This window comes from Syngnathus scovelli, chromosome 10 (assembly GCF_024217435.2).
Source record: "Syngnathus scovelli strain Florida chromosome 10, RoL_Ssco_1.2, whole genome shotgun sequence".
NCBI lineage: Eukaryota > Metazoa > Chordata > Actinopteri > Syngnathiformes > Syngnathidae > Syngnathus > Syngnathus scovelli.
Window position 1 is genome coordinate 5,383,688 of NC_090856.1, and position 22,633 is coordinate 5,406,320.

Sequence of the window (22,633 nt, forward strand, 5' to 3'; positions counted from 1 at the left end):
AAATAAAAGCGAAAACAAATAAAAGCATCTCCTGGCACACATGCCCAGTAAATCTCCCCAGGATGCAATAACAACCTCCCAGGGAGCGTGGAACACAAGGACTGTGATCTTTTTTTTTTTTTTTTTTACTGAGGGCACAAATGAAAGACAGGAACTGGTGCAATAGGGCGGCCAAATCTCAGGCTGCTTTAAATCACCTGGACCAGGCTCGGCCTTTAAAAAGCAGGCCAACTCCCTGCTGGCCAAGAGGGAGGCGAAGGAAAAATTCGCTGACCAGTAAACAATGTCCGCCGAGCTCCCTGGAGCCACGGGAGGGAAAGGAAACGACACGTCCCCTGGGCCTTAACTTTGACCTTACCGCCGTTCCTTAGAAAAAATGTGATCTGTGCTATACATTTGTTTTAAATTTGGTCGCTAATGGCTGCAGTCAGAGTTTAAAATAAAATAGATTTAATATTTGTTAAATTTATACGTCATTGGCTACATCAGAGAGTCACCTTCAGCGAGCGAGCAGCTCTTCACACAAGGGGCCCAGATTATGCAGAGCTAAACATCAACGGCAACAACTGTTCCAACTAAAGTGCATGACTCACTTTTGTGTTTTATTTCACTTTGTGACTAGCTTCCCCCAGGCACTGTAAAAACGAAAAAGAAGAAAAGCGCCAACAGTGCCCGTGCTGCAAGGTTGTTTGAAGCTGAGTCCAGAAAGAAAGTATTTTTAGAAGCACATTTCTCCACTACGGGGTAGGAAAAAAATCTCATTGTAAACCACTGGTAGTTTGAAACATATATTTTTAATCAGATGTGCATCTATGTGCAGGAACAGTTAGCAGACTCAAATTAGCATCCTCTGTTTCCATGGTACACAAGCTTCGGTCTTACAATTTAAACTCTAGAAGCCCCCTCCTCACGATTGACCCCTACATCCATCCCCCACATGCTCCTAAAACGTCCCTAAATCACAACACAAATATACACGCCATTAAAAAAAAACGTGATGCACAAGCAAGAGCACCTCTGGGCCGAGGATGGCGGCCACAAGTGTCGTAACCTAGCAACCGGGGAGTAGCTGCCGCCAAAGAGTGATAAAGGCGCGGGCGGGAGGTGGGGAGGATGGTCGGGTGGTTTCCTCTTGAAAATAAAACCCACTCACTCGTTGTCGTTTATTCCTGCCTTTGTTTGAACGGCTATTTTAAGACCTTTGAGCGTGGCTCTCCCTCACCCGAGGATTCATTTATTTTTAGTCACATGGTTGCTTTTGTGTAGACCGACACACTCTCTATCACTGCCGGGCTGCCTGCATCTGCTTTGCACAACAGGAGGATGAGGAGGAAGCGTATCTGTGTGTGTGTGTGTGTGTGTGTATGAGGGAGGAAAACAGACAGAGGGAGTGTTTTCCATCTGTGTGTTTGGCTCAGTGTATTCCTTTTGTTTGAGACGGTATTGCCACGCAGCATGTCGACGAATACGTTCATACCTCCCCCCCTCAATCTGGATTGGTTCCTCTTACACAGCACTGTCTTTGTGATGCGTATATTTGTTGCTATAGCGGCCAAAACACTTATATATGATACGCTAGTTCATAGCTACTATGTTCACTTTTTTTTCTTTTCTTTCCTTTATTATTATTTTTTTTAGTATCATCAATGTCTTTATTATTATTATTGTTTTGTTATTTTTATTATTGTTGCACAATTTCTGTATCACTAGACTATCTTTATCTGAATTTATGCTAATCTCAGTGTGCAGGTGTTCCAAATAAAGTGACGGTGGAGTGCATATTGCCCCCCTCCCCCCCCCCCCCCCCATAGGCATTGAAAATTCCTGAAGGAGAGGTCGGATTGTGTTTGAATCAAAAGCACAAATAGATGAGCGTGACTATGAATCAATGTTCCCGGCTTCTTAATTTGCATATTCAAAGCTTATGCACGATGTCACAGGTACAATTTATCTGAGTCATAAGATGCTCAACCCCCGTCCCTCGGATAAAACACCGTCGTGGGCAACGGCAGCAATAAAAAAATAAACATGGAAATCATACAGAGGCGAGATGTGCGAGTCCCTGGCGGCGATGTGAGTTTAACGTCACTGGCTGGAGAAAGGTCAACGCAAAGGCGCATGGAAATAAATAGGCACGTGTGGAAGAAGTGCTTGGGGAAGAGCGGGGTCCCAATCTATTCCCCTCACGCTCGCCTTTCCCTCCCATTACAGACCTCATCAGCATCAAATCCCCACTCCGAAAGCCAACCCCCTCCCCCTGCATACAGTACAGTATACGTGTCTTGTTTCTCTCACAGCCGCACCTTCACTTGAGGCCTCCTTGCAAGAATGAGGAAATGTGCTTGTCTTTGCAATTATAATATATTTGTATTCTTCCTATAAGCCTGGTTGTGCTACCAGTGGGCAACCCTAAGCCCCTTATGGGGAAAAGGATCCCCATCCTCGAGCTTCCATGGAGGTTGTTGTGTCCTGAATTTAAACGACCAAATGCAACATTGAGCACACACCTTGCATTTAATGAAGTGAAATGTGAAAACGTAAGGCTTTTATCATATGACCTCTTTGTTCATAGAAATAAAATAATAAATGAATAATTTTGGTTGTATAGTGGGCTTTTAATAATGACATTTTTGGTGTTTATTTACATTAATAATATAAATAAAATAATATATATAATTCTGTAACAATTTAAATAATAAATAATAAAATAATTTAAATTCGTATATTATGCATATTCCCGCCTCAACGATCCATTTTGGCTTTTGCTTAATTTTACAATCTATACTCTCCCCTAAAGTAATTAGTGTCCGTGATTAGCAGCCAGCGATCACTATTTGAACGACAGCTTCTTGGTTCAGGAACACAGCAGACATTTTGGTTACCTTCCTAGCAACTATGACTGCATGCCAGCCGCCTCTTCCACTGGACAGTCGCTCCTCACAGATTTGCTAACATGACAGGCTGGCTGGATGATGATAAATGCAGAGGAGGAAAAGCAATTAGAGGATCAGTTAGGTGTTGTAGGGAGTGCTCAGGCTAGCCATTAACGACAGAGGATGTGCACAAACATGCTGGAAAACAGACACAAATTCACACACACAATCACACGTGCACACACTGCAGCAGGTTTTGATGCTACAACCGATTTTTGTTCATCGTCTGATGCGTGGAGGTCTTGACCTGCACTTATGTGAATGTACAGTTGTCAAATTGAATGGTCTAAACAGTGGCACTTTTTTTTGTTTGATTGCTGGATAGATATTTATTCAACAGGCTAAACAGGCATTACACTATTGGACAAGAAAACAAACAAGTGAGAAACAACGCCAACTAAATCTAGGTTCCCAAATGAAAAAAAAAAACAGTCTTAAGGGCTTTTCCGGTATTTTTATTATTCGAGGCCGAAAGTCTCTTATTTTGAAAAGTAACAGGATTCTCTACTTCACATCCGTTATGACTGACTTGACCTATGTCAATTGACCTGGTTGCGCGTCGTTAATATTGATTCCAGAAGATAGTGTGGGGCCCATGGTGGTTTTTAGGACATTTGAATGGACATTGTTATTTCTTTTAATTACTTTGTGATGTTTCTGGACACTTTTTATGCCGCTATATGCAAATAGTACTGTAAAGTATCAGTGGCGAATATTTGGGGATTTCAATAAGGCACCTGGGACAACTACGGGGGTCCTCAGTACCCGGAAGTAATTGATATTGAGCGGGAGTTTCGCCGGGTCGTGACTGTCACTGTCGCTGTTTTGTGTGTTTCAGGTGAGTAAATCTGTTGAAAAGTTGATGATCTGAACTTGTAATACTGCTGGTAGTCTGAGCTAATTATTGATTATTGACTGTTGCACAGGTGATTGCAACGCACCGCAAGCCCTGCAATGAACCATTGACGCCTTCAAAGATAATTCGTCAACAAATGTAAGTCTTACTTGTTAGCTAACTGCATTGCTAATACTTAAAAGTTATTCAATATTTGTGTCAATCAAGCAAATATAATTTTTTTTGCATTCACTTTGTCAGACAAACAAAGTTTGATATCTGTTATAGAAGGTCCAAACACTGACGTTGACATTATGTAACAGCAGTGACGTCATGATGATGCGCCTGAGTATGTTTGGAAATAAATTTGCATATTTTTTTTAATCTAATTGCTGTGCATTATATAAAAACCTATAGCTAATTATTGTACTAAGTTCATTTTGTTTTTCCTTATTTAATCACTTCACTGGTTTCTTTTATATCAAACAAATTGTTTTAGGTTATTCACCTGACATGTTTCGGCGGTTTCTTCCGCCTTCATCAGAGTGTCTGATGAAGGCGGAAGAAACCGCCGAAACATGTCAGGTGAATAACCTAAAACAATTTGTTTGATATAGCTAATTATTAGGAAATAGTGAATAAGTGAATGATGATGCACTTGTAAACATCCTCCTCCATGGTGGCTCCCTAAATATGATACACTACAGTTGCTTCCCAAAACGAAAAAAAAGCATAATAAGCAATGGTTAGCAAGCCTTTCTCTCCAACAGATTGTACTCCCACAATTACACGGCCCATACAGAATCCGTGGCCCTTAATTACAGGTGTTACTTGACCGCCAAACAAAAACATTTTGGACACGCTAGCCTGCCGGTTCACATTTGCCAACTTGTTTTGCTCGCCTCCTGGCTTTGTTTACTCTTGCGGGGACATTTTGTCACAGGCCGAACCACATTCGGACCGGATGGGGATGTTCTTCTACATGATGAATGCGATGTAGTGGAACCGTAGGTGGCGCAGAAAAAGTCTACAAAGTGTGTGTTGCCGTTGCAGGAGTGTGTGTGTGAGCGAACGCTTGTGTGTATGGGCTAGTGGGGGTGGCAGGCCTATAATCTGCTCCAAACCGCTCGCGGGCAGAGGCGAGGTGGGCGAGACAGCGATACAGAAAGAGAGCACGAGAAGGAGAGAGCGAGGGCGTGAGGACAAGTGAAGAAGTTGGCAAGGAAGATGGAGAGAAAAAAAAAAACAAGAGTTGTGATTCCGGCTTAAAGATGCACTACAGCCGCTGTCCTCGCTCCCGTCTTCCCGCCCATTGTCACGCTGAGTTCTGTGGGCGCCGTGGCGCCGGCTAATTCCTCTGACATTTACGCCGCTTTCTCAGCCTCCCCAGCCCCCGTTGGGATGACGCAAAGCTGGGTCGGAACCGCTGTCACCACCCACAATGGCCTCAGGTGCATGGGAGATGGCGCACGTTGCCGAGCCAATGACGATGCCCTCAGAAGCACTCGGCGAGCCGAGCCCCCGTATATTGTGTTCTATTATACAGTATGTCTTGAATAAAACAGGGTCAGTGTGGGTGGAGGAATATGAGAAGCCGACAAGGGAAGGAGATGAGGGTGGATGAAGAAGCAGAAAAGTGATAGCGACGTGCTCGAGTTTGAAAGAAAACAACTAAACTGCTTGCAAGAAACTAATCGAAGTAAATATATTGCTTTTATATCTGGAATTACTGCAGCTGTAAAGTTGCCATGACTAATACTTCTTCATTTTATTCCATTTTTTCTTCTACTTTATTTTGTCAGTTGGTGTTTTTGGTGCTTTAGCTATAGCTGCTGGCATTAGAATATTTACTGTTGGAGTAATCCAAAAGTAATTGAAAGATGCTCTACTTTAATAATTCGGTCCTTGGATTACATTACTAACTATATCACATTAACTAGTAACTGAATTAAAACCGTATCAATGTGATGGAGATATTTTTTTCCGGAATACTTTTCCAATATGGCTCATAACTTGTCTAAGCAACTTTACTTGCTTGCCATCGACTGACATTTATTAATACTTCATAAAATCAGCACAATATAAACAAAGTCATGTTGTGCCCTTGTGTCAAAGACAATAGAAAGGTTTGCTATATATGAAAAGTCTACAGCTGTAATTTTGCTCCCTGTAATATTGCAGTGCCGTGTCTGGTTATATAGCAGCCCACAGGGAGCTCATACTTCTCTATCTGACATCTGTGATGTTTTGTCTCTTCTGCCCACCTTCCAAGACACACTGATAGCTACATTGATAATATCTAAGAAGGTGCACGCACGCACATGCATTTTCATGACTACCTTACATAATTCCTTGTTTAAACTGTAACGCACAAAGGGAATCAGTCAGTCTCCAGATGAAACATTTACTTTGAGTCACAGGCTGATTCCTGCAATGTTTTGCAAATCACTGTGGATTGGGGGAAAAAAATGGAAATATGTCTTTGTGGGTTTTAATGCGTCAAGTTTAAAAATGCAAATGGTGGATGGGATGGGTTCTTTTGCGATGTCTTTTTGTTGGTTCTTTCTCGGGCTCTGTGAAAGAAGAACACAAAGAAATTCCAATTACCTGCATGTGGTTTTTATCGGATTCTGTCATTCTACTGTACGGCTGGGTACTGTAATATTCTGGAATAAATGCGATGATAGTGTTGATTGGTTTAACAGAGAAGCTTTATGTTGGTGTTTGTCAAAAATGCAAAAAGGGACTGTAAAAAAACCCCGTATATGGACATTATGTCCGATGCAAGGACATACAACAAACCAGACCTTAAAGAAGTGAGTATTGAAAGAAAAGTCGTTATGATCGAGCGCCAATTCCCCCCCCCCCCAACAGCCTTCGGTGCTCACTCAGACAGATCTAAACGATATTGACAGTTGAATAAATTTTCTGCTTGAAATCACGACAGCTCGAGCATGCTTTCCCCTCTTCTCAATGACCCGCTGAAGTGCTAAATAATTACATTACTTTCCAGAGGCTAATTTGACTGAAAGCAATAATTTGGGTCCCAGACCACCATTGTTGTTTTCATACGTTTTATATTGGCGGAATGGAAATGAACCATAGGTTAGTGTGGCTATGCGTTCAGTTAAATTTGTTGCCAGAGGATCATTTGAATGATGTTTCGTGTAATGCGTCAGGCAAAAAAAAAAAAAAAAAATCATTATTTGGTGCCTTTCAATTTTCTCTTACTTGACACTGACTGATGAGGTGTCAATAGGCACCATTACTTCATCTTCAAAGATAATAACAGACACCATGCCCCAATTAGTCGCCGGGTGCATCATCCACTTATAGATGTCTCCCTTTTCCCATCTGGCAGAAAAAAAAACAAGATAATGTAATTATCTCACTTCATAGACCCATTTAATAGGGAACCGCTGAGCTCATTTGAATTGCATTGCTAACCAAAACAGCAGAACCTACAGAGGCACAAATAAGGCTTTTGCCATATGTCGTTCAGTGCATAGACATTTTCCATCCACAAAAACACCCGCCTGAAATTTTAATATTTAGAAAAAGACTAATATTGTCTTATCCACGCTATCGATTTATTCATGCTTTCTCATTTCCACGTATCTGTCACATACTGTGCATCTTTTATTCAAAAGCATATTGCGGATATTTGTGTCATATTAAAAACCTTAATAAATAAACCTGGTCTTACTATGGTGCCATTCAATAAACGCATTCCAGTTTATGCTTTGAAGCGCAAAATAAATACAGCACATCATTCCGTCATCATTAAGCATGACTTTTATGTCAGCATAATGACAACGCACTTCTAAACAACTGCAGCTCATGAGTATTATCTCCAAAGTGTAATTTATGACTTCTTTAGATCTTTTACGTTTCTGTCATGACATTGTAATAACAGGATTAAGGTGATATTATCATCCCCGAGGATATTGCTTTTTTATTACTGCTATGACCTTCCCGTGTGTGCAGGCAGCAGTGAGTTTTCTGTTTTACTCACTGTTGGGCTTGTGTTGCATATTTTAAACCGAGGCTCCTCAATTAAAAAGTTGAAGTGTTCCAATTCAGGAAAATATCGGCAAACTAACCCTTCAGCAAGACTCCATTTGACTTCCGTGCCCTGACAACTTCCCATTAGAAAATGTGTTTACACAATCAGGCCTTATGTCGCATGAAACCAAAATAACTACTGCCGGGTTCTTTTGGCGTGTTATCGTATCTTCTGGGAAGAGTTGTGGGATAAACAAAAAATCTGTGGTTGCGGGGTTTGAGTCGTGTTAAAGGTTCCTTTTATTGAAAAGGCCAAAGCAGCAAATTAAGAGTTCACGCTGCCTTGCAGGCAATTGCTGTGACACAAATGCTATGAATAGTAAAACCAGTCACTAGTTTTTCACTCCCCAAACAATTCAGCACTATTCTTCGGCCAGTCACCTGTTCTCCCAAAGTCATTGACCCCGCCCCCTCGACCCTGCAGTATTACTAAATATTTCTGTCTCCCCTGGCAGCTGTGTCAACACCCACAGGCCCCCAGGCCTTAAACAAACATCCGTCTACCTATTGTACACCGATGCCACTCCCGTCGCTCCAGCGAAGGCTCCGATGACAACTCCATAAATGTTGGCAGTCGGTCCCTTGAGCGCCATTGATTTTTTTTTTGCACCAATCAATTCGAAGCAGATTGCAATGCGTGGCAGGCGACACTTCAGCATTAATTGTTGCCGGGCAGACTTGGCCAGAAGGGAAGGGCAGGCCCAGGCACGTGCTCTTTAGGAGGTCACGGTCATTTTGCAACCCGATTTGGCGGCTCATTAACTGGTTCTGCGTAAACGCTACAAAACAGGGATTTCCTCTGGTTTATATTCCGGGCAAACGTTGGTGAACTTTTGGAAAGCACAAACTTGCAGAAAGTCAAAGTAAACCTTTTGGTCATTTTTCTAGCCATGAGGCTTCCATTGCTAAAATAATTGCTATTGCAGACTCTTTCCAGAGCCGCATATATAAGCTCAGAGAACTTGCGTGAATGTTATCCTAGCTGTCAGGCTTTGTTTATCTTTCATTTCAAAATTTTCCTCTCTCTCATTCCTTCGTTTTGTGTGTTTTCCCTTCACCCCGGCTGTTGTTTTGTGTCATAACAGAGTGAGTTATGTCCCCCGTTAGTCCAATAGTTTTTCTCTCATCCTTTCCTCTTATGCTTGATTTGGTTGTTTACATTCCACTCCATTATTCGCCCGGCCTTGTTATTCGCGAGGCCAGCTATTTCGCTCAGCGTGACGTGGGTCCGCTCAAGGAAGTGCGCTAGGACACGTGCGCCGCTCGCGTGACGTCAGAGGCATATGCAGCCGATCCAGTTCAGGGGGGAAATTGTGACGTGCTTGAGAGGCGTCTTGACACATTTCGCTTGCCTTCACATTGCTGTATGGAGATTGGACAAGAGCGGAGTGTTGCGTTGACAGCGAGACGGCTGCCTTTCACGTGCTAGTGAGCGGTAACACAACTAGCAATCTGTCTGCCTCAGCTGAGCCGGTAAATCCTCAAAATTTCAATTAAAATATAAAAAAAATAAAATATAAATTTCCCAAATTTCCAGAAGCATAAGGAGCACTGAGGTCTACTCGTACAGTTGCCGCATAATTCAACAAAAGTGGAAGAGGCAGAGAAGGTCCCCAACACAAAAAGTGTCATTGTTGACAATTAGCTGGCGATTCAAGTAGCCGTCAAGAATGTTCTTTAGGGATAAAACTTGTGTTGAAAATGCACCAGAGCAGATAGCAAGGAAAAGAGCGTCGCTAAAGAGCGCACGCTGCCCTTTGTGAGGGGTTCAAAAGAGAAGGAAGTGCTGACCGCATCGACCACAGGCCTTTAACTCACGGCGCCAGCACTTTCCTTCACACCTGACCTTCCTTTTAGGTCAGTTGTCAACGGATGTCTGGGGTGCTTTTTGATAGAAAAAAAAAAAGAGACAAAAAAAAGAGATAAGAGTGGAGTTATGCTATAGCTTGTAAAGCAAAAGCTCAAAGTGGGGGGAAAAAAAAAAAATCAATCAAGATGTTTGGCATCATCTTATTATTTATATTGCTGTATTGGCATAAATGTTGAATCTCCCCTCCAGGATGGAAAATTTGCATCATACATAAAATGGAGATATAGATTTTCAAAGGTCCTTCAAAATACAATTATTCCATTTTCACGAGTTGTGATTTTTTTTTTTTCCTCAGTGACTGGAACTCAATAACGAGAAGCTTCTCTTTGAATTGATTTGACATTATTTTTAATCCTGTGTTTGCAGTGGTCTAAAACTGCGTCTGAAATTGCCTTTTTGTAATATTCTGGTGAATGTGATTTTTTTATTACTACCATTTTCTGAGAAGAAGAATAACACATTAAAATTGACTTTAATTTGAGTACGCAACAAAATTTCGGCTCTTCGGCACACTCAAATTCAATCTACTACCTAATGTGCTGGCTCAAAATAATCAACCCAACTTTGGGTAAAAGTAACCCAAGCCACAGCTACTGAGCGAGCGTTATTTAAATTAAAAAAAAAAAAATACTTACTTATACTTATTTATTTTAACTTACTTTTCAAATGTATTTATTTTTTAATTTATACAGTCCTGTTCAATATGCTGCTCACATTTTGGCATCATAAGACCAAGAGGAAAACCATGCAAAATTTTAATATTTTGACATGCACCTGTATAGTGCGTCATATGTATTCATACATTAAGTTACAGCTTTGGAGTACTTAAAAAAAAAAAAAAAAAAATTACATTGCCTCGCTAGGAGAACTTTCCCCTAACCTGTCGCTGCTCCTCTCTCCATATGATTTTTACTCACGCCACATCCTACCCTGACACTTATGTAGCCAGACGGGAAAGCAGGCACTCCTATTCTTGCTGTCTCAGCGTGAAGTTTACAGTGTGGGCAGAGGGTGATGAATACAACGGAGAGAAGCGAGGGGGAGTTGGGGGATGCAGGAGGAGAGTGCGTGGGTGAGCACAGGACCAGAGAGAAGGGGAGAGTGGAGGGTGCCTACACAAGCGGGCCTCCATCCCACTGCCGCTCTCCCACGCCGGGCCCCTTCCAACCTGCCCGAGCTTCTGATTAAAGTCTGCCTCTGTCACAACAACCTTCCCACTCCCTGAAGATGTGCACGTCTGTGGAGTGAAGCGTTTTGCAAGCCTTCAGATGAGATGCTGGGGGGGGGCTTTCATCTCCTGTGTAGCTTCAGCTCTGCTTGACTCTGTTCCTCTTTAGTTTTTATTCACACCACTGCTTCTCTGGGGCTTCCTGTTATTGAATACTTTTCTGGCTCACTTGTTATTATTGTATAGTATTTAGTAAAAAGAAAAAAAAAAGACGATGCATTGTCTGGTAAGCGTAGGATGCTGCGATGAAATGATTGCTTTTATTTGGAGTGCTGAATCGCAAACGATAGACATTAGAAGCGTAAAAAGTGTAACATAATAAATACACATTGACGTGTGTTTCTCCTAAATGTGATGATTTTCCACAAAAAAAAAAATAGGTGTAGTTTCTTGATAAAATAAAAAAATATTTAATCATTATAATAATGCAAGAGAAAAAAATTAAAGGAAGGAATTTAAGGAAAATTAAATTAATTTTTTTAAGGAGTAAAATCTAACTTAGTTAAATTACAAATACTAATATTCATTGACTCACTGCAGATTGTCATACATGGAGAACATGAAAGCAGCACGGGTTGCCATGCTTTTTTCTAAATTTATTTTTAAAGCTATTAAATGCCAAGGGCAGTGACAAAGCATTGCCGTGTGACAAGCTGGGAGGAGACCGGGCCGCCTGACAAGAAAACTCAATAGGTGGATAAACACCTTCATGGAAATGAGTCAGATATTCTGATCCACGGGGCTGGATGAGAAGATTAATGGTATTGATGAATCCTAATTAGCGTCACGCCTAATCAAACCATGAATGCGGGCTCTTGTTAAGGAGGCAGCGTGCGTGCCTAAATAGACCCCGAGGATGGATAATACAGTAATAGCCGCTGAGTCACGCGGGCACCAAAATAGGAGGCCGAGGAAGTCGGAGTGCAAGAACAACTCAAAGGAGAAGCCATCGTTCTGCCTGCACACTCGGATCCCCCCTCGATGTTTTCACACTTGCAATTTGAAGCAGCGATGGGATTAGTTGGCGGGATTGTTGGTGTGCATTGTGCGCTGACAGGATAGGCAGTCAAATCCCTTTTTCAGCCACCACTACTTATCCTTGTCCCTGTGTTGTCTCTTTCAGGCAGAGGCGCCTCGCTCTACATGCATGTAAACTAGGAGACAAGGAAGAATGAAAGGAGAACGCCGTGTGGATGAAGGCAGAAGAAATGGGATGACAGTGAGAAGAATAAGAAAGAGGTGAGAAGGGGGGGTGAAGAGTTTTCAAAAGAGCCCAACTTGGCTCCAAAGTGAGGTTTATGGTTGACATCGGCGTGTGAATTATTCATCCTCAACTTTAAGCCTGAATTATTGATAGAAGAAAAAAAAAGCAACACAACGGCTCAGAAGAGATGATGCAAGACGAAGAAAAGAATAGTCATTTCATCATTATGTCCTGTTTTACGGCTAAATGAGATCCACTATGTAAAAATGGTGACGTTGAATCAGATAAAAACGAGCTGGTGAATACAATGAAAGATTAGCTTGGGTGTTCACCTGCTACCTGAATTGATTGAAAGCACGCTAAATGGGAATTGAGATTGTAGCTATTCACATAGCGACTTTACAATAATTGCAGCCGGTAATCCAAGGTGACACTGTTCACATAGTTGACGACGAAAATAGTGCAGTGGCGCCGATTTTTATGTACATTTAGCATGCTAATACGCTATGTCAGCATTCTGCTGAAAGCCCCCACAGGGGATGTACCTTACACTAATATTAATGTTGCTGCTCTGCCAAAATAACAAAACAAAAGATGTGCCATATTTTTATTTGAGCTGTTTGCCCATATGTCGATAGAATTTAGCAGCTCCTCGCTTTGCCGATTGTAGCGTATGTTCACAGCCCACACACACACAAAACAAATTTCTATCCTCCCTTTTTATGCCCTTTAATTGCATCCCTTCTTTGGCGTGAAAGAGCCTCACTCCAGTTTGGACACAAGCCATTGTATGGCATTGAGACCTAGCAACGCCGCATAAAAGGGTGTTTCTGATGGCTGAATAGACAGATTGATGGAAGGATGGATGATGTTTAGCCTGAGATTCTCTTTGCAAAATGGAATAAAAAGACCTCCGCCCCCCCCTCTCTCTCTCACTCTCTCGCTCGCTCATCTCCTCTCCCTTTTGTTTACTTTATCCCCTTGCTGCAGCAGCCACTGTGACGCTTACATACATCTTTCTGTGAGTGTAACTGAGTGAGTGTGTGTGTGGGTGTGCGTGTGTCTCTGTGTGTGTGTGTCTGTGTACGTCTGTGTGTGTGTGGCTCACAGAGGCACAGGGCCCAGACACTTGGAATCATTTAGTGAGAATCTCGAGTGTGGGAGGAGAGGAATGCATGCCCAGATAGATAAAAGAAAGAAGAAGTGAAAGAAAAGCAGAGCAAAGATAAGGGAGGGGCGGTGAGTGTGAGTGATTGACATATAGGTAGAGTGAGGGAAGGAGGGAGAGAGAGGGAGGAAGACAAGTTTACTGTCTCGGTAGTGGACTGCAAATCCGTGAGCCAAATGTTAGCAAACCCCATTCCATTCTTTTCTTCTGTTCCCAATAATGCTCACAAAGAAGCTTCTTCTACGTGCAAATTTTGCCTCCCACATTCCCTCCTCTGGCTTCCGGTCTTGCTTCCCAGTCCTGTGCCAAGGCCAGCAACCTTGCATGTACAGTGTGAGCATCCCTCACTGCTGTGTGTGTGTGTGTGTGTTCCGAAATGTTGTTGTGTGTTTGGGTGGATGCTCAGCTCAGCTCAGAGACTTCTCGTGGATGACTGGCATCCTTCAGGGGAGTAGATGCTAAAATCCACCTCTGATGCGAAACAGAACTTCAGTCAACCCCGGTTGGATACTTTACAGACGCAATAGGTGAAAATATGAAACTGTATTAAGAAAAAAAACATTCTAAACACACTTTAAGCATAACTTATTAAAAACACTTTTTAAGCGTGTGGTGCACGATGGCGGTATGTGATTATCTGTATGTGAGCTGTGGCCAACAGCAGCTCCTGTGTGAGATTGCTTAATGCTTCTGCTGGGTTTCAATAAATGGCTAAAATTTAATTAATTATCAATTACATGGCCAATAAACCTTTTAAAAGAAGCTGCAGTGGATATAAAAAGTCTACACAGCCCTGTTCAAAGAGTTTATGCATTGCAGCTCAGCAACGGGCTCACGACTCAAAGTAATAGCTCACAAAAGTATATTTTGTATTCTTGATTCAAGTCCTATGCAGCGTTTTACTAACCTTTGATCATCACGCTGTGATGAGGAAAGTGTCTACCCATGCAAACCTGCAATTGGCCTGCTGACCCAGCTGATGAGCTCTGCATTACACGCCTCGAACAATCAGCCGGCTTTGTTCGTTATCGACGAGAAGCGATCCCTAGCTAGCCTCCTTTTTGCCCGTAGGTCAAGATGATTGCCAATCAATCGGAGGTACGCAGCCGTTCTTCCGCCTTTAGGGGAATAATGCACATTTGCGACAAATTTAAAAAAAATCTAATGCCCAATCCCAGTTTAATGATGGAAGGTGAGGCATTATTGACCAGGAAGGGTCACGGAATGAACTGGATCCAGCTGACCCGCATGGCTCCTGGCAACAAGGCGGGCACATTCAATCTCACTTGACCCCTTATGCTTTGACCCTTCACCTGTGGCAAGGCTGGCCCAGCGTGAACTTTCACCTCCGGGGATCAATAGCTCTTGACCGCCACCTCTGGGACCTCAGGACTGGACTATTGAAGTGGGTGCAGGCTGGCACCAGGGGGCTGACCCAGCAGGTCAGGTCCACTGCCTGATAATGATGTTGGGGATTTGTTTTGAAACGTATGTGATTAGAGGTAATGGGTTGGAACAATGCCGTTTTTTTCACCTGCGACGTGATTTTTCTGGAGTAGTGATACAAGTTTATGCAAGTGACTTATTTGTTGGATCAAAAGCTTGACTCATTGTGCCCGGTTCGAATCCTTAACCCAGTGGAAATAACCCAGCAGAACTATAATAAATAAATATAATCAAATAAATAAAGATATAATAAAATAAACAATTATAAAAAATACATAATAATAAATGAAAAATACAATAAAATAAATACATACATATAATCCACACGAGCTGCTCCAGTATCTCAAATCTGGATTATTCATCCCAAAATGTTTCTTGCTCAGTACAAGACCACAACTTCATATAATGCTTGTTCTCATTTTCCATTCTTTTCATACTTCGTCGGTGCTTTCACAGACTCTCACGAGAGTGGAGGCATGACTCAGACTTGTGGCTAGCGACTGTGACTCAGAGAGGAAGGAAAGAAGGGAGGAAGGGAGTCAAGGGAAAGAGCCGAGGAAAGTAAAGGGTGCCCGAGATGAGATGCCCCCCGCCCCCCTCCTCCTTTACCCTGCTCCTAGCTTGGCTAGTAGAGATGAGCAGCTGGCCATGAATACATGAGTGGCAACCCGCCTCAACACTGCTGAAAATAGCCAAACAGAGAACCTTCTACAGCATCTGCTCGCTATCTTGGATGGAAAGCAGGAGCAGCAGCAGGATCAGGGAGGAGAGTTGTCCCAGCTGTGGGTCTTGCATGCACGGGCACCGATGTTGAGAGAAGGAGAGAGCGAAAGAAAGAGGTGAGCTAAAGTGTCAATACGAAACAAAGGCCTTCACTCCCTGGGCGACGGCCGCATTGATCAGTGTGTCATCGAGGCATGGATTTATTTGATCCTCATGTGCAGCCCAGAAACAAACTGGGGGCCCCCATGACTTCCAAAAGCATTGTCAGGAATCACAATATCGCTGACAGTTTGCGCACCATCCCTGCACCTCCTCCTCCTCCTCCTCGACGGTCTCCTCAGTGCTCAGGCAAAGAAAGACCAACTCATTTCCATACAAATGGAGTGAGAGCCTGCAGCCCAGAGACCCAACGGAATTGCAAATATTTCATCTTTGCCTGGAAGCCGTGTGCTATTACTCCGCGGCTATTATCCCTTCCCTTTCATTCCTTCTTCTCCTCCATCCCCCCCCCGCCCTCCCCGCCTCACCTCCACTGTGCCTCCATGCTTGCGCTAACCCCATCCATCAGACAGTTTTCAAAAATCCTCCCGCCCACTGTTTTTACAGGATGACGTTCCCATCCCTTCTTCTTCCATCTGCTTGTTTTATCTGTACGTTCAAAAATAACCCCCCACTAGAAGGCCAGACCCACTCTAAGCTTCTAATCTGGTCGCAGTGCACAATGATCTTGGCTTCAAAGCGCCTCTGGAGAGCCACTGACGTCCGCCTGTGTCGACGGACGCCTGCGTGGCATCCTTCCCAGCATCTGCCCGGCCAGCACTTGTGCGTTCTTACGAGGGCACAACAGCTTGCCTGGCCCGGATGCCGGGCCAACCTCCAGCTGTTGACGCAGTCGGAGCCCGTCCAGGCTCGAACATACTTTTTACACCGCACCTTTCAACATACGAACTCGGCAACCGCTTGGCAAACGATTGACAATTCATCAGTCACACCTTGTGTCGTTAATTGGTTGTTTTTCCTCGGGTGCGGTTGTTTATTAAAAAGCAATTATAAAGTGGGTGGGGCAGAGATATTTTCACAGGTCATATATTTAGTCAGGTCACGGTAATAAAATTTGATAAGTCTTTAACATTTATTTTCTAAGTAGTCACTTGTGAAATTATTTGGAAGTCAACCACAGAATGCATCACACTTAGTGAATAGAAGGAACAAATCTGTGATTTGCATCTACTATCGATCATGAGTTCTCATCTGAGTTCCTATCAAATTCTCATGAGATCACATTCCCAAATTTCTTTGGAGTCCTTACTGGCTCTCTGTTATTCCCAAGAAGAGACCCACCCCCTCCTTTGGTAGATAAGGGAGTCCGTCACATAGCTGATTGTTCAAAGAGGAGCAGAGGGAGGACAAGGCAGCCCCCAGATGGACAGTGTGTAATGTTGTTAGCTATCGTTAGCTAATTTAGTCACACTGCCAGCAGCTCCCATTACATGATCTAATTCCCCCCCTCTCGAGCACTCTTCCCATCCAATTTGCCGGGGCTCCTACACAGGCCGGAGAGGATGAGGTGATGGAGGTGAAAGACGGATGGACGCATATGTGGATGTGCAAATGGTTGTGGAGGAGGGTCCAAGCTCAGGAACTTCTCCAACAAAAGAAAAGGCATCAAACTTGAATGAAGACATTAATAATTCAGGATCAGATTTCTTCGCGTAAACATTTTTTTTTTTCACGCCAACTAAATCAAATCCACCGACCTCAACTTAGTACACCTCAAAAATTGAAAATAACTTACTGTCAAATATTTAATTTCACTTAGCACGAATGCCTCTGTTGCATAAATTGGCTGCTTCCAAGATTCAAAAGCCCTGAATAAATTTTAGATTATAAATGATTCAATCAATTTTCTCCCTTTGCTCTCATTTCAGAGATCAGTGAGTGAGACATTACCCTGCGTAATTTTTTTTTTTTAAGGCATTTAATTGTTCTGCCTGTCACTATGACTCACCAAGTCAAGATTTGCAGTAAATAATCATTTCCCAAGCAATTAAGTGAAATTGGATAATTCTTCGCAGCACACCTGATGATCTCTCACAGGCTCAGCGGTTGAGAAAAGTATATACGGAGACTCAGCCTATGTGGCATAGAGTAGACGGACAGCTCTTTGTTCGGCAGGCAGCCTGTGTGTGGGATCTGCTGTTGTAGCAGGCTGGACGTCAGCTTTGTGCCCGCCAGCCTGTGCTGTTACTCAGTCAAATCTCCCTGGAGGGAAGGCAGATCGCTACAGCCTGGCCACCTCCAGACTGGGTCAGAGGCGAAGAGACGGTACAGGGAGGGAGGTGCGAATCTCAGCGGGGCTGTAAACGAGTCTGGGGGCGGGGTGGGGGGGGAATGTGGTTGCACACACACACCCATATGGGCATGCAAGCACATGGCCAACAAAAACGGCTTCCTGGAAGACAAACAGGCTGCTGTTTCTTTCGTGGTACGTTTTGTATGCATGTTGAGTCAAATAACATCCAGGCAGAGGTAATTATCACCTCTGTATGGAACTGTCTGCACGGGAGGAAGGGAGTACACACCCAATGCATTCACGTGTGCATACTTGTGTTATCACGTTAAGTACAAACAGCAAGGTTGGGCCAAATGCAAAAATGCTGTCATTTGCATGCCTGGCCAGTAGGTGGTGATGTCATGAGGCTGTTCCCGTAATGCTAATAATCAAATTGTTGAATGAATGTATTGTTTCTACCTTTTTTTTTTTTCAAATGATCACATTTTCTTATTTTTTATTATATGTTGTTGTCATTATTCTAATCCAGAAATGAAATATTTTATTTTTATTGTGATTTCCAAGATTTGACTTTGTGTCAACGCTGAGATCTGAATAACAGCTGCTAACCGAGCTAGTATAATTTTATTCATGGAGACTAGGAACTAAGAAGCATTTTGTCACAACATGATGTCCTTTGGGAGATGACAAGCAAACGCATACAAACTTCCTGTGATTGTCAAGCACAAACGACTGGGACTCACGTGTTTGTGTGTGGGTGGCACATCTGGCACGCTGGAAGCTAATAACCTGCGTGTGTGTGTGTATACATGTGTGTGTATACGTGTGTGTGTGTGCATGCTTTTTCTGGATAGCATGAAATTGATCACTCACTGAGTGGGGAGCAACATTTTTCATGATCAAAAATGTGGTAACAACCAAAGACAGCAAATGAAACTTTATACTTTAAAGAAACAAATCATATCTATCTGTACTTCATATTTATGGAATTGGAAGTGAAATCAATGGCGGAGCTAGAGCAAGGGATGTGTGGGGGCACTGCCCCCCTTTGAAATATGCTTGGACTTTATAGTGCCAGGCCAAATAATAGATTTTGGGGTATTTTCTGATTTATCAGAGACTTTTTGTAGATAGCTAGCTAGAGATGGAGAGATGACATGCGGCTTCTTTGTTGTTTTTCATGGGAACATGAATCACGGTGTTGATGCTAGAGAATTGGGGAACCTCCAAGAAAGCAAATGTTAATTCAAGGTATGTGCATGCATCGTTGCATTGACAGGTAGCTTTTCGATTAATCACCCCGGCATGCTTGTGCGCTGTGCCCATTTTAGCCAAATAGGAGGAGGCGTCGTCGTCACACAATGTTCTTCATCACAAATGAACGGGTTGCGCTAACCCAAGGCAAGGTAGCAGAAGGTTAATAATGCACTGTTTGTCCCCACTGGCTGAAAGAAACAATCTCTGTTTATTTGCCTGCGCCACACTCCCACGACGAGCTGCAAACAGCAGGACAGAGGCGTGGAAAGAGGGAAATTGCAGAGTGGGGGGGCTTAGAGAGAGAGGGGGGGGGGGGGGGGGGGGCTCCTGGATGGGAACGAGAAAGACAGATGACAAATAGATGATTCTCCATTCCCACTCTGACACCCACCTACCCCTCCTGCCGTGTCCTCCATTTCACTGCCGAGAAAAATTCGAACAGTTCGGCCCACGTTTGTTTTCGCTCTTTCTCTTTTTCCCTTGTCCCTCTTTAGCTTCCTCCACACCGGACTGTGTCTGTGTTTATCCGTCTCTCTACTCATCCTCCCACTCTCCTGGTCATTGGACGGGTCAGGACTGGAGTCACGACAAGCTCTGGGATTAGACCCCCCCCCACTCCCCTCCCCGTGCCCCCCACCCCCACTATCTGTCATTCATCACATCCCACAGTTGACAGCTACCTCTTCCCACTCGCACCTTCTCCTCCGCACTTCTTATATCTTGCTTCTCATGCGTGTGCACCAATGTACGCACTTATATTCATTACACAGCAATGAAATGACTAAAGCTCATTATAAAACATTTCGTTAGTGCCCAACTCCTTGCCTGCCATGCATCCAAGTCATTAACCCCAAAGCCACTGTATAAAATGGGAGAATATACAGTAGCTAGAATAGGGGGAGGGGAGGGACGAGGAGAATGAATAAAACTGAAATACAGGAAGGAACAGAAGAGGCGGCTTTGGAGGTCTGCTTTTAATTCCTTACAAACGTATTCAGTGCACTTTGACCTCCTGACGAATCACGTCATTCTCGTTTGAAATTGTTGCTTTGATTAGCTCCGAATTCAAATGTAAACACATTCAATTTATTTCCATATTTGTTTTTTCTAAATTATATTTTTAACGTAGAACAGTCGAGGCAATAATGGAATGAGAGCATAATTATTCAAATTAAGTGTAAACTATTCACGCTGTGAAGGAAGTACACAGGATGTAGATAATATAAACATAAATAAATACTAAGTGAACAGATAAAGCATGTAGGAGTGTGTAAAGTCAACCAGAGTCAAACAGGAAGTGAAGTAGCGAACAAAAAAAAACATGGTTGTCAGAGTAACCGCTAACACCCACCATAGGGTCGTATTAACTAGGTCACCCAGCACCTTCGGGTGTCTCGGCGAGTGCTGCAATTTTCACTTCTCTCCATTAGGCCAACATTTGGGCTCATTCGTGTCCACCTTAATGGCCACCATGGGGAAGCTCATTATTCTCTATCCCAACACTACTATCATTTCTTTTAGCTTTTCCATTTCCCTAGGTAAACACTTTTGCTCACCTCAGGTCCACTTTTTTTTTTTTTTTGCAGCGTATGCAGCTCGAAAATGAGGTCGACATGTCCCTATTGATTTCGTAGAAAGAAATGCTTCTTTGGAAATGTATGATACGCTTTCACCAAAGTCACCTCAACTGGTGGAAACACGCTCTAGCCAATCAATTGAATCAATGCTAGATCCAAATTAGAGATTAAATATGAAATTGTGTATAATATTCGACCAATAGGAATGGAAAGATAGTTACCCCCACCTCTGTAGACCTTCACGAGAGCTCCTGTCTAGCGACTCCCAACAACTAACAAGTCCCCCACCCCGTCAGACTACAGAAGAAGCACATGTGACCCCGAAGCCCCCGGAGCGTTGCGGGGGGGTTGCAGAAGTCTTCCAGCAAAAGGTTAAATATCTGTCTCCAGCTCCCTGCCAAGTCTGTCAGAACTGATGAAGCCCCCATTGGATCAGAGGTCTTCAAGAATCTAGACTCCAGATGGTCTCGAGTCAATCTTTAGGACGGAGCATGACCTGTGAGATTTTCAGGGATTTTCAGATAACTTTAAATTGTTAGGTTGAGTCTTCACATTGTGTTTTCATTACGTTTAACTTGAACATCTAACTGACTGGCATTGGAGCTCAGTTGCTAACCAAATCAGCAGCAACTAAAAAGGACCCAGTAAAAAAAAAAATCGGATTCATTAAATTGTAAAAATTCATCCGTACAAACAAAGACCTTCCCCCTTGAACTCCGACCTCCCCCAATCTTAATTTGAGTCAATAAAAGACCGTCTTCTTCCTTCCTCCTAAATCGCACCATCTGCAGTAGTTAAGATGCCTGGCATGCTCTTGCAATTAAAGTTACGGACTTTGGAGTCTGCAAAACTTCAGACACCCACCACCACTCGACAACCTACGTTTATCGTGATCCCTCCGCTTTAAGCCTGCGTCTATATTGTCCGTGCTATGACTACTCCTCTGAGTCAACTCATTTAGTTGTGGTTTGTATCATCTCTGCATAGCTCCAGCAATCATCTACCCGTTTGATATTTTTTTTGCAAAGACACACTATACGGGCGGCCAGACAAAGACGTGAGCGAGATCCAAGCATTTTCGCATATGATTAATGCAAGATGACTCACTGGCCGCGGCCTCAAGTCGCACATGCACATCATCGCATATCTGTAGTTACCGAACGCGTCCACCCACGCAACGCACGTGGATTCCCAGTCAAAAGTCAAATGCCTTTTGCGCGGTTAATATGTCGACGCTTGATGTTAACGCTCCTTTCAACCGGGGCTCGGTCTGCTTTCGCAGGGTCGTCCCGTATTTTACAGCCTTCTGTCATTTCTGGATACTTCAATGGCGTCCTTTTCGCATGAGTCAGCAGGAATTCGATGCGGGTGATTGTAAACGCATTTATTTGAACATCGACACTTTTTTGTCAGGAAACGAGAACAAGTTGCAGCTCGTACCCTCAAGCTTTGAGACAAACGAGTTAGAGCAGACAAGCATATGTTTTTGGTCTTCCCAGCCTCTCTGTATAGAGGTCAACCTCTCATCTTCTGCACGATGCAAGACTGATCTGATCGGTATTACTGTAATAAACAGAAAAGACCAAAACATGAGCGATCGTGACGCACGGAAAAGAATTAAGTTTGGACACCTGGCATTCGGGAAGTAATGTCGTATAGATCCGCCTGCATTTTGTCACTGCACGGCTGCTCCGGTTACAAGCCGGCCTCGCACGGGGCCTGCTGGCTAAATTAGTTTCAGCAGCAGAGGGGATCAGAGTTGCAGACCCCCCTAACCTCCGCTCGGATCACAGAACCTTAACCCCCATCGCTCCGCTGAGGCCTTTGAAGTCGCTCATGGCTTTTCCTTCACTCACGCCAGCTGACTAGCAATGAGTGATGGACTGCTACCCATCCTCCCTTCGAGCTCATTTCTGATTTTCCTCTCTACCCACTCCCATATTCCGCCCCTCTCGGCTCGTCTCTTTTGGATTTCGTCCCCCCGGGTTTTTTTTTCTGCGTGCCTCTCACATTCCTGGGCGCTGACTGGATGTG

General features: G+C 43.5%; 1 long non-coding RNA gene across 1 annotated transcript; it reads left to right on the forward strand.

The window, feature by feature from the left end:
• Window positions 1–3,413: 3,413 nt before the first annotated feature.
• On the forward strand, window positions 3,414–22,254 carry LOC125976221 (uncharacterized). The gene is made up of 4 exons (XR_007484201.2): window positions 3,414–3,771; window positions 3,860–3,927; window positions 12,055–12,170; window positions 20,609–22,254. It is a non-coding gene; the product is annotated as an uncharacterized lncRNA (long non-coding RNA).
• The last annotated feature ends 379 nt before the right edge of the window (window positions 22,255–22,633 follow it).